The sequence below is a fragment of the Aotus nancymaae genome, unplaced genomic scaffold (genome assembly GCF_030222135.1).
Source record: "Aotus nancymaae isolate 86718 unplaced genomic scaffold, 86718_ANA_hifiasm-v0.15.2.pri h1tg000053l, whole genome shotgun sequence".
Taxonomy (NCBI): Eukaryota; Metazoa; Chordata; class Mammalia; order Primates; family Aotidae; genus Aotus; species Aotus nancymaae.
The window spans coordinates 10,031,125-10,044,470 of NW_026988467.1; the positions used below are offsets into that span (position 1 = coordinate 10,031,125).

At 47.3% G+C, this 13,346-nt stretch overlaps 2 pseudogenes; one reads left to right on the top strand and one right to left on the bottom strand.

Annotated features, from left to right (window-relative positions):
- Window positions 1–715: 715 nt before the first annotated feature.
- Window positions 716–5,171, bottom strand: LOC105711863 (PRAME family member 1-like; annotated as a pseudogene).
- Window positions 5,172–11,912: 6,741 nt separating this feature from the next.
- On the top strand, window positions 11,913–13,346 carry LOC105711861 (tubulin beta-8 chain-like; annotated as a pseudogene).

Genomic DNA, 13,346 nt, shown 5'->3' on the forward strand with positions numbered 1-13,346 from the left:
AGTGAGGGGTTATAGAAACTACACCCACCAGGTGATCTCTATTTTGTGACCTCAGGCCAGAGTACACCCGAGCTGTAAGGAATTACAGAACTACACCGATCCCTTAGCAGAATTTAGGCCCCTCCTCATCATCCTAATCCTATGGCCTTTCCTGGATTTTAAAAAGCCAGTGTTCAGTCCCTGAGCAAGGAAGGGGGTAGTTTCAGGAAGGGGATGTCATCATCCTTGCTTTCAAGTTAAGGTGTTAACTAAATTCCCACTTTTGTTAGTATGGCCTATGCCCAGGACTAATCAAAGGTAGCTTGGAGATCAGAAGCAAGATAGACTCAACTATGTCAGGTTTCTCTGATGTCACAGTTAAGCAAAGGTCACAGGGACTTTGGATGAGAGTGTTTTTTTTTTTTTTCTTTCAGACAGAGTCTCACTCTGATGCCCAGGCTGGAGTGCAGTGGCACAATCTTGGCTCACTACAACCTCTGCCTCCCAGGTTCAAGTGATTCTCCTGCCTCAGCCTCCCGAGTAGCTGGGATTAAAGACATGCGCCACCATGCCTGAGATTTTGTGAGATTGTCGTCATGGAAAAACCTCGTCTCTACTAAAAACACAAAAATCAGCCAGGCTTGCTTGCACGTGCCTGTAGTTCCAGCTATTTCAGTGGTTGAGGCACGAGACTCACTTAAGCCCCGAAAGGACTGCAGTGAGCCCAGATGGCATCACTGCACTGCAGCCTGGGTGACTTTTGTCTCAAAAAAAAAAAAAAAATGAAGAATGGGTGGGAATGCCTCAAAATGATCTGAATTTATCTGGTTGCTTTGATGTTCTGCAGCTGAACCTCAGTCACACAGACAGCTTAGTACCTTGTTTTTCCATCAGCAACTCTATAAATAAAGGCTTCTGATGTATAAATTGTTAAAACAGGTTAATCAATTACAGAGGACACCAGAAAGTTTTCATTCAGGTTCTCTTTATTTCTGATGTTTCTTTGTAACCTTCCTTGCAGGGATAACATTTTCATTACTGGGGAACTTTAGGTTCTAGTTCTGACTCTGGGTCTTGCCCCCTGCCCTTTTGTTAGTTCCTCTCACACTGAGCACCTCCCTGAAACAGAGAGATCTGTGCTTCCTTTAAGTTGCACGTGTGGCCTGGGCACAGCGGCTCACGCCTGTAATCCCAACCCTTTTGGAGGCTGAGGCAAGAGAATGTCATGCGCCCAGCGGTTTGAGACCAGCTGGGGCAACAGAGCGAAATCCTGTGTCCAATTTTTTCATAAAAATTTTAAAATTATTTCAAAAGGAAAAAAGAAGAAACAAAAATAACTTGCATCTGCATACTACATTTTAGTGTCCAAGTACCTGGAAGAAAACTGGATTGATCTACCCCGCCAGGCGCGCCTTCCCTAGCAGCAAAGATGGAGCTCCAGTTCCTCAAATGGCGATGAGCCTCAGGAACGACAGGGGGCGGGACCAATGGCGATGAGCCTCAGGAACGACAGGGGGCGGGACCAATGGTGATGAGCCACAGGAACGACAGGGGGCGGGACGAATGGCGATGAGCCACAGGAACGACAGGGGGTGGGACCAATGAAGACGCTCCTGGGCTGCCTCACTTCCCTGTGTCCACATCAGCTCAGCCCGAAGTTGGGCCAAGATCTCCCAATCCACATTAACCCAGGAATCATAACTCTCCCGAGGGGCAGGATACGTCTCTAGGCTTAACTTGCTCAGCCCATTGGTGTGGTGCAGCAGGTGCTTCAGGTCGTCCACAGTCACCCGATTTCCACCAAAGCAGAAGGTGGTGAGCTGGGAGCAGTGGCTCAGGGCAGGCAGGCAGGCACGGAGTTGGGAGTAGTTGATCAGACAGTGCTCCAAGTTGAGGGTCTCCAGAGAGGCAGCAACTTCCTGAAGCAGAACTGTGAGGGCCTCAAGGCTGACTCCTAACAGACACACATTGCTGAGATTAGGACGCTTCAGGTACCTGAGGCTTGGGTACTGTGAGAAGCACTTTAAATCCTCTTTCAGTAGTTTGCTCCAAGTTAAATCCTAGCCCTCTAAAGGGTTCTGGAGGCACCTGGGGAGATCAAGAAGTTAGTTCTGGGCAATGGTACCAGGTAGATGAAGGCAGTGGGGAATAAGCTCAAGGGAGAAGCCTGCTTCACCCAAACACAAGTGTGTTCCCATCATCTCGTGATGGTCCGCATGCAAGTCACTGCGTGATGAGCACTCTGGTCATTCAGGGGCAGTCCCATTTTAGGCTCAGCCCTTTCACCATTGCTTGTGGGACTGGTTCAAGCCTGCAATATCTCTAAAGCCTCTTCATGTTTTAGCAGTAAACTTCATCTCTGGGCCTGAGGAACCCAGTGGGAGATGTGTGTGAAGAACCCACCTGAGCAAGGTCGAGGGCCGTCAGCGGGGGCTACCTGCCGGCAGGGGCTCCCTGACACGCCCGCATCTGCAAACCACCTACCACTTTTTACCATTCTCAAGCCTGCTCCCTCACCCGCATCCCAGAGGCATGCATTTTCCATGTCAATTACTTTCCCTGGAGCTCAAAAGCACCTTTTACAGACCAGGAATCAGAGACAGGATCATTCAGGGTCACGAAGCTGCTGAGGACAGAGCTTCTACTGTGAAAGGCACAGGTTGGATTTGCTTTCCCACCTCACACACCTTCCTCTGTGTTTCCTGTTCTACACCATCATATCAACTTTAAACACACTTCGTAACAAGAAACTCACACGTGTACCCTCAGTAGAGCTGAAACCCCACTAACTAGCTTGTACATAATGTCCCTCTTTAGCCTCTACCTCAAGAGACCCCTCTGCCTTTATTGGAGGGGTCCTGTGAGAGCCCCTCCAGGACACGTAGCACTGAAGGGGGCAATGTGCAGACATTCTGGTGTCCCCTTCCCTGTTCCATCACCACTGGCTGGCACACAGGACAAGCCTTCCAGTGTTTGCTGTCACAAAAACAGGCTGTGCTGTGGTCCGCAGAGAAAGTGTGCCATCCCTTCTCACATGATCAGCTGTTCCAGGTGCCCGCTGAAGGAGGTGACCATTTCTATTCTAAGCATCTGGAGGTGTTCCAGGCTGAGAAACACAGAGCTGAATTTGGTGACTTAACTGCTCCTGGACGTCATGGTCTGTCGTGTAATCATAGCACCTGTAGAAAACAAGTTTGCGGCTGGGCGTAGTGGCTCACGCCTGTAATCCAGGCACTTTGGAGGCCAAGGCGGGTGGATCACCTGAGGTCGGGAGTTCAAGGCCAGCCTCACCAACATGGTAAAACCCTGTTTTTAAAAAAAAAAAAAAACAAAAAAAAACGAGTTTGCGAAGATTCTTTATCTCCTTCAGGTAAGAATGACGCTTTCTTATCAGACGCGGCCAGGACAGGTCTTAAATTTCCAGCTCCTGAATGCTATTCAGGGATATTACTTTCAATGACTTCCTGAGATATTTAATCTGTGTGAGATGATTCACCAACTTACTACAGCAAAGCGGAATCTCAGGCATTCATCCTGGAGTATTTCCTCGATACAGATGTCTATGACCACCTTCCAGGGCTAGTGCTCTCCCGTCCTTGGACAGTCCTCTGCCGTCTGCCTCTTACTCATGGCCGCTGGGGAGCAGGACAGGGCCCCGGTCCATAAATTCTCATCAACTTCCCGCAAATCCAGCACTTGAAGTCTCCACCTCCTGTGGGTAAAATAAGGGAGGGGCTCAGCATTTAGAAGGACCCATCCCTGCCCTTTGCTTCATTCGCATCCCATAAATCAGCTGCTCCTGTCCTCGGTGCTCCCTGTTCTGCCTTTTCTGGATCCCTCTCTCCCTTTCGATTCTGACTGGTCCCCACTCCTAGTCCCTTTACCTTCCACTGGGAAAAGGCAGGTTTGTTCCTGTTCCCACAGTGGACCCTGTGTGGTGAGCAGTCCTTTCCCTGAGGATCTGGGCAATGGCCAAGGCCTCCCTGAGCTTCCTCACCTGCACCAGCAGGAGACTCTGGGCCATTCCTGGGCTACTTCTCTGCCTGACCCTGCTGTTCTTTCCCTGGACACCTGATCCCTGTGTACCAGCCCTCCTGGGTCACCTCACCTGGGGTGACCCTTCTGTGTCAGCAGCATATGAAGCCCCTCCAGCAATGCTTTTAAGGTCTCCAGATGAAGGCTCTTCATCAGAGATCCCAGTGGGAGGCGGGTGAAGGGCCAGGCCTGCACCATCAGCGACAGAGTCTGGAAGCGTCTCCTGCTGACGGCCTCCATGAATAGTGCGGGGAAGAGCTCCCTGGGCAGCTCCTCCACGGCAGAGATGGCCAAGACCTGGTCTTTCAGCAGGCTCTGCCCTGCCAGCTCCAGGAGTCTGGGTGGGGCCTGGATGCTCATCCTGATGAATCTGCGAGGAAAACCCCAGAGGACACATCCGGATAGAAGGCATCACTCTCAGGCCAAACACAATCACCTCGTCTTCTCCTAGGGCCAGTATCATTGCAGAAAAGTTATCAGTTTACCCCAATTCTGCTCTGCACTTGGTGGCCACAAATCTCTATTTCTGCTTCTGCTGCTACCAGGAAGAATGTCCTCAAAACACCAAGGAGGGGTCAAGGAGACACTGGCCCCTGAATTTTCATCCATTGCTCCTCTGAACCCCAGTACCACCCGAAAGTGTCACTGAGGATCCTGAAAGCTAAGCTCCACCTCTTTGAGGAAACATTTCTTGTCACTTACCACCCTAAAGCCATGAGGATGAGAGTGTCACATGTCCCCAGACAGTCTACATTCTCAGTTAACACCATAACTATGCTTGGGGAGGACTAAAGGGACTCCCTTAAATCGATGCCATTATTTTTTTATTATGAAAAATTTCAGGCAGAAACTGACCAGGTGATGTGGCTCATGTCTGTAATCCCAGTACTGTGGGAGGCCAAGGCAGGCACATCACTCAAGGTCAGGAGTTTGAGAACAGCCTGACCTATGTAATGAAACCCTGTCTCTAATCAATATAAAAAAAATTAAGAATCATTTGACTCCAGAATGCAGAGCTTGCAGTCAGCTGAGATTGCACCACTGTACTCTGGCCTGGGCGATGGAGTTAGACTATGTCTCAGAAAAACATTAATGAATGAATTAAAATATTAGCCAGGCATCGTGATGCCCTAGCTACTCTGGAGGCAGAGAAAGGAGAATCACTTGAACTGCAGAGGCAGAGTTTTCAGTGAGCCGCGCTCAGGGCCATGCACTCCAGCCTGGGTGACAGAGTGAGAAGAGAAAAAAAATTAACCAGAAACTATAAGGGGTGTGATGGTTTCCTAGAGCATTTGGAAGGTAGGAATAGGAATACTAACTCAAGCCAGGGCACAGTGATTCACGCCTGTAATTGCAGCACTTTGAAAGTCTGAGGCGGATGGATCATCTGAGGTCAAGAGTTTGAGACCAGCATGGCCAACGTGGTGAAACCCCATGTCTACTAAAAATACAAAAACTGGCTGGGCATGGTGGTGGGTGCCTGTAATCCCAGCTGCTCAGGAGGCTGAGGCAGGTAGTGAACTATTTTGGTGAACGTGACAAGGCACAAAGCAGGAAGCTCCACAGCTGCTGCTCTGGACCTAAAGACACACCCGGGACTTCTGGGTGGTGACGCCACCTGGCTTGCAGAGGGAGATCTGAGTCTTGTGGTTCTCCTAAGGGTGCCAGGATGAAGAGCCTGGGACAGGTCCCAGCGCAGGAGCCTTCCCTTCCCAGGCTCTTCTGGCCCAATCTTAAAACTGACAAGGCTGCACCTGGAATGCAGTCAGTCTGTTTCTGCCCGAGTCAGGTGTCTTCTTAGCCTGAGGTGTCTCCCTCTGCATGTTTCTGAGTCAAAGTCTGTTTTCTGGCCCTGCTGTCCTTCTCGAGTCCTCAACACAGTCTGATTTCAGGTTAGATTCATAAACATCTTGGTCTAAACCAGGGGCTGCTCTTCTTTCTTCCTCCAACAAACAACTGACACAAAGTCACCTTGAGAGCAGTTGATGCTGAGGGAAGTGCTTGGAGCGACCCAGGGATTGGGGAGGTCTGGGGACTCATCCAGGCTGGATAAAGCAAGAGCGATGAAGAAAAGGAACAGGGCCCAGAGAGGGAGTGGCCAGGAGGAGCTGATAGGGCCCAAATAAAGAGGGAGGAGGGAGATGGCAGCAGGGCAGCGGACCAGGTTCTCTGGCTCTCATAGAGCTCTTTCCCTCAAAGGCTGTGGTTCTGTGTCTGAGACCCCAGGGAAAGTAGGGCTTGGGCATAGGGCTGTTAGTTCATAAGGCCCTTGGTTTGCCCTGGTCTGCATGAGGTCCCAGGGGCTGCCCCACCTCACCCCAGGTGCAGAGATCAGGCCAGTGAGAAGTGCTGAGGAGGAAGAGTGGGTGGCAACTGTCCATCCCTAATGCCAAGACGAGGGACAGGAGAGAGAAAAGCAGCCTTGGCCTGAGGCCAGGGGAAGGGACGCTCTTTGGAAAGTATGAAGCTCTGTCTCTTCTCCTTACTTGTCAGAGCCTTATGGGACCATAATGATTGGGCTTTACGGGAGAGAATGAAGCAGAGTGGGTTCTGGCTCAGAGTCCCTGTGTTCCAACTGACCCCAAATGTCTTCCTACAAGCCAAGGAAAGGCCATGGGGGATAAAAGTCTAGCCAGCGCCCATCAGGCTGTTCCTCCACTTTCCAGTGAGTCCAGAAAAGGCACCATGATCCTCAGAAAAATTCTGCAATTTTCAGTTCTGAGGCTCAACAGGAGGCCCCAGAGGGAAGACTCTGGGAAAAGTCCAAACTGAAGATTCTGCAACATGTAACCCGCCCCCAAAATACACGGCTTCCCCATTTCTCCTTTCCCCGTAATTCATTCAAATTTTTTTACTGAGTGTCTAGAACATTCCACCTGCTATTCCAGGTGCTAGTGAAGGAGACAAAGTAAAAGCAAGGAAGCTGCAGAATGAACTCAACAGAGCAGGCCTGGCTCGGCGCTGACGCACAGGTCAGAACACATGGCTGTGAGGATGAAATGTGCAGAGTGATCTGAATAATCCATGGAAAAAATGAGGTGTCCCATGTCCACACTTGAGCAGCGCCAAGAAGAGAAACAATAGGATCTTTTCAATAGATGCTGAAAAAGCACTCAATAATATTCAACATCTATTTCTATTTTTTTTTGAGACAGATTTTTGCTCTTGTCACACAGGCTGGTGTGCAATGGTGAGATCTTGGCTCACTGCAACTTCTACCTCCTGGGATCAAGTAATTCTCCTGCCTCAGCCTCCCAAGTAGCTGGAATTAGAGGTGCTCGTCACCACGCCAGCTAATTTTTATATTTTTAGTAGAGACTGGCTATCACCATGTTGGTCAGGCTGTCTCGAACTCCTGACCTCAAGTGATCCACCCACCTTGGCCTCCCAAAGTGCTGAGATTACAGGCATGAGCCATTGTGCCTGGCCAACAGCTCTTTATGATAAAACTCCCACAAGCTGGGAAGAGAAAAACATGCCTCAAAATAATAAAGGCTATTTTTGACAAACCCACAACCAACATCATACTGAATAGGGGAAAACCGAAAGCCTCTTTTTCTGAGATCTGGAACAAGACTAAGATGTCCACTTTAACCATTTTTAAAAAACATAATATTGAAAGTCCTGGCCAGAGCAGTAAGGCAAGAGAAAGAAAGAAAGGGCATTCAGGGAAAGGAAGAAGTCAAATTAGCCTTGTATGGAGATGACATAATGTCATATTTAGAAAAGCCTAAAGACTTCAACAAAAAGTTTTAGTAAAATCATAGGATGCAAAGTCAACATACAAAATCAGTAGCATTTATGTATGCCAAGAGCAAATAGTCTTAAAAACTGTTACATGAAGAAATCAATTCCATTTTCAATAGCTACAAAGAATATAAAATACCTTTTCTGGTGTGTTTGACATCCTATCCGTTATCACAAGTTTGTTCATCCTCAACTTTATCACAGTCTTGTTCTACCTGCAGCCCATGGGCCACACACTACCCAGGAGCTCCCTGAAGGTGTGTAAATAGTTCCAGGGGAGAGCCCTACCTGTTCTGGGGGCCTACATTTGCAACGCCCTAGTCTAACTGCCCCATGAAAATGTAGTTGAGCAAAGGGAGCTGCAATCTTAGGGTAAGAGGATGGTTGAACACATCAGTTCATAGATTTGGATTAATTAGGTGAGGAGGATAATGGGGAAAATGGTTGATGTCAAATCAGTCACCATATAATTTGTTTTACTTTTCTCAATTATTTCTTCAGCAATTTATTTCTTCTTTGTCTTGAGTATTTTACAGAAGCTCCTTTGGAATGAGTGAGTCTTTTAGAATCCTCCAAAAATCAATTCTTAAAAATGCATTTGTTTGTTTCAGGATTTCTTCTTTTCCAATGAGTCCTGTTATTCTCTTGGTAAACACATTTTTTTTTTTTAAGTTTGTGGCTGTTACAAAAAAAAGCTTTATATGTCTAACCTTTGCCTTTCTACCAAAATAGGTGGACATTACCAGAGACACTTGAAGTTTGTAGTGACCAAAAAGAGGAAAGTTTAATCTGGAAAAATTGCTCATTTACAGGACAGTGATTATGGACGGACCAAAGTGTGGTCTGTCCATACAGTAAACACTGCACAGTAATAAAAAAGAAAGAAACTACCTATGCACACGACAATGTAGACAATTCTCAAAATCACCAGCCAGAACAAAAGAAACCAGACACAAAGACAGTATCCTGTATGCTGCCATTTATATGACATTCCAGAAGATGGTCTAAACAGATCAATCCAACTGGGCTCAGTGGCTGGTGCCTATAATCCCAACACTCTGGGAGTCTAAGGTGGGTGGATGACTTGGGGTCAGGAGTTTGAGATCAACCTGACCAACATGGTAAAACCTGTCTCTACCAAAAATACAAATTAGCCGTGTGTGGTACTACACCCCTGTAATCGCAGCTACTTGGGAGGCAGAGGCAGGAGAATCACTTGAACCCAGAAGGCGGAGGTTGCAGCGAGTCAAGATTGTGCCACTGCACTTCAGCCTGAGCAAGAGCTAAAATACATCTCAAAACAGCAACACCACCACCACCAATTGCTCTCACAAACTAGACATGGGGCGATGAACCGCAAAGGACACAATATCTTCTGAGAGTGATGAAAACATACTGTGTCGGAAGGCTGGTGACTCTTCCACAAGTGAAAACACACGTTACAACTCATCAAACTGCACTCTTGAAATGTGCATTATTTTGTCAATAGATTATAGGACAATATGATTTTTTAAATCTAAATGAATCAATATACATCTATCTGAAAACTAACATCTTGTTCATGAATAAACACTGAAGAAAGATATATGAAGGATGGTGCTTATGTAATTTTTTTTTTTTTCTTTTGAGACGGACTTTTGCTCTTGTCCAGGCTAGAGTTCAATGGCATGATCTTGGCTCACTGCAACCTCCGCCTCCTGGATTCAAGTGATTCTCCTGCCTCTGCCTCCCAGGTAGCTGTGATTACAGGTATGCACCACCACATCCACCTAATTTTGTAGTTTTAGTAGAGACGGGATTTCTCCATTTAGGTGAGGCTGGTCTTGAACTCCCGACCTCAGGTGACTGGCCTGCCTTGCAAAGTGCTGGGATTACAGGCATGAGCCATGGTGTCCGGCCACTTACATAAATTCTATCAGCATCAAATGTAATATATTTTAGAGACAAATGTATGAAGAATATCTTTAAAACATGCATGGCAACAACGTCCTAAACTCAAGCAAGTGGTTACCTCTGTGCAGGAAGGAAGAGATAGGGCTTCGGCAATAGGGGACTGTTACCCATGAAGGGTCATCTGTATCTATCAAGTCATAATAGATTTTAAAGTATCCAAAAAAAGAGGAAAATGTCAATATTGTAAATAATGAGTGTATCTGTATTTTTGATATTAGTCAGTATACTTTAATGTGGCTTTGTGTTCGTTTTGAAGATAAGCTCTCATTTTACTCTATCACCCGGGCTGGAGTGCAGGGGTGCAATCATGATTCACTGCATGCTCAACCTCTTAGACTCAAGCCATTCTCCTGTCTCAGCTTCCTGAGTAGGTAAGAGTACAGGTGTGCCATGCCAAGCCTGGCTGTTTATTTTTTGTAGAGATTGGTCTTGCTTTTTGGCCAGGCTGGTCTTGAAATCCTGGGCTCAAGCAATCTTCCTGCCTCAGTCTCTAAAAGTGCTGGGATGACAGGAGTGAGCCTCAACACCTGGCTTCTGCGTTTTTGTGTTTCATTTTCAGTGTAAACAAAAATTAAAGAGACAATAAATGAGAGATAAGGACAGAGTGATAGGGAATGTTGAGAGCTCTTTAGAGAAGTTCGCTATGAAGAAAACAATAAGAAATGATAGCTAGAGAATGATACGGAGGCAAGCAAACTTTCTCTTTCCTTTTGTTTCATTCTCCAACAAGACTGTGGAGAGCCTTTTTAAAAGTTGACCAAATGAATCTATCTGAGAGGATGAAATGGATGATTCCAAAGAGATGGGATTGACGTGGGGAGACAACATTGAGAAGCTGAAGAGCAGTGCTGGTGTGTGCAGCGACGTTTATTACCTTACGGTTGGTCACTGCAACAAATCAGAACATATAAAAAAACTGACAAAGGGTTAAGCTGTGGACCATCTGTCATATGGAATTCCATATGGAAATCAGTAAGAATAAGGACGAACCTTTAAGATCTACACCTAAATCGGTAACAGCAAAATGATCATCAATACCACAGGAAGACGCCTTTTCCACAAGGTAAGATAGAATCAGATGTTTCTATGTGCCCACACAATCATGTAGGAAGTCTTCCAGAAACATCTGGAAGGTGCTCTGAACTGAGCCCTCCGGATAGGAGCCTGGGCTAAAGAGAGAAGTCAGGGGAGATGTTTGCTCTATCATCTGTGCTATTAGAAGGTTTTTCACCAAGAATGCTGTACTGTATAACTTGAGGAAAAGAGGTGTAAACAACACATGGAGTTTGAGAAATGAAAATAAAACCTTAAGCACCCTCGCCAACAGAAAAGACTCCCTCTCGGTCAAGGAAACCCCAGAGAAATTTTTAAAATGAAGTGCTGGTCATGAGGGCACAGGAGGCCAGAAAGACTTGCCCCATGCTGATTTCAACCAACCACCTGACGCTACAGGCAGGCTCCCCTCCCTTTTGGGATCTAGCCACAACAGCTAAGCAGCATTCATGCTAACACAGAGCTCATAGGACTGATGAACAGACTGTATAGCAAAAAGATACTCAACTACAAACAGGACTATGCCAGGTGAGAGTGAAATCACTCCCCGCTCATGGAAAGATTCAACTATGTTCTGACTGCCACAATGTTTTCCTTTTTCTCCACTGGATAAATCAGCTCCAGCCTCTAGAGAGGCCAGATGGAAACGCCTGCAGTCACCAGCGACCAACTGCAGATCCCCTACCCCAGCTCCACAAGCCAGGACTGCAGCTGTGATTCGACATGGGACTCATTTCAGTGACTTTCTCCTGATGAGAGATGCTGAACCATGGACTAGTTCTGGCCAATTGACAGAGGCTGGCCACTGAGTGGAAAGATAAAGGGAATTCTCAACAGAACACAGCTTTTTCCCCAGTAGACACAACTGTGCAGTTCTAATGCAAGACATGGCAAAGAAACGTATTTGCGGTTAAAAATCTTTTGATTCCTTATCTGTGATGTGATGCTATGCCAGAGTCAGCCTGGAAAACAAGCCACTTAATATAGGGTTAAACAAAATCTGAGGGGACTTTGTGGTTTGTAGGAGGTGACTCCCCACGCCACTTAGATAGGAGTTGGGGACCTTTATGTCCCAATTTCACCTTTTGATGTAGAGAACCTAATTATAACGCATTTAAATGTAAAGCCTCCACCACAAAGTGAACATGGGAGGTATGTCACATGCATGTTGGCTTACTACACATGCATGTATCCTGCACCCTGTGAATCTGCATAGCTGCTCCAATAACCTGGTGAATACGCCCACTTGGCCAACATATTCAGCAGAGATTCCTGGGGCCCTTTCCCTCCCTCCAAGTGCTTGCCTCAGGTCCTGACTGGGCACCCATTTCCCAGCACGCAGGTTGTAAACCTTTAGAAGACATTACACTCCCTTTTTCTAAATCTATAGACCCCATGATTTTTAGTGGACCCCATTGGTGTTAAAAGTGGGATTCCAAGGGGACCTCTGATCTCTTTCTGACGCCTCCTGAACCAACACATCCTGCACTGGCAAGAGCTACTACTACGACTGTATTTCTAGTTACTTTCTTCATTATTTATCTGGAAATAGGCTGAGGCTTTTGGCTCCTGCTTCGGCCATTACGGGGTCTTTTCACTACACACAGAAGGCGCAGAGCTGATGGAGTCAGTGATGGACGTTGTCAAGGAGGAGGCTGACAGCCGTGACTACCTGCGGGGTTTCCAGCTGGCCCGCCTCCTGGGTGGGGAGAAGGTTATCATCCCAAACCCAGTCTAATGGATAAGATATGGGAGGAGTATCCAGACAGCTTTATAAACACATTCAGCGTCCTGCCCTCAGCCAAAGTGTCAGACACCATGGTGGAGCCCTACGATGTCACCGTCTCAGTCCACCAACTCATAGAAACTGCAGATGAGACCTGCATCGATCATGAAGCTCTCTATAACATCTGCTCCAGAACCTTTAAACTGCCCACAGCCAACTACAATGACCTGAATCACCTGGTGTCTACCATGAGTGGGGTCACCACGTGCGTGCACCTCCCAGGCCAGCTGAATGCCAACCTGCAGAAGCTGGCTGTGAACATGGTCCCATTTCCCAGGCTGCACTTCATGCCTGGCTTTGCCCCACTGACCAGCCAGGGCAGTCAGCGGTACTGGGTCCTGACCGTGGCTGAGTTCACCCAGCAGATGTTTGACGTGAAGAGTATGATGGCTGCTTCTGACCCCCCCACCCCTCATGGCCGCTAGCTAATGGTGGCTGCCATTTTCAGAGGTCGCAGTCCATGAGAGAGGTGGATGAGCAAATATCGAACAATTGTTCAATATCCAGAACAAGAACCACCACTACTTTACGACTGGCTCCCCTACAGTGTAAAAACAGCCATCTGCGACATCCCACCCTTGGGGTGAAAACGTCAGCCGATAACCTTCATCGGCAACAACACGGCCATCCAAGATCCAGGAAGCTCTTCGAGCGTATCTCAGAACAGTCTACAGCTATGGAGAAAAAAAAAAGCGGAAGAGACCACGAAGGAGTCCCTCGGGCTTCTCACCACCTCTTGTGCCTTGCCACTTCCGCTGGGTCACGACTGCCCTCTGGTGCCCCAGCCCTTTAA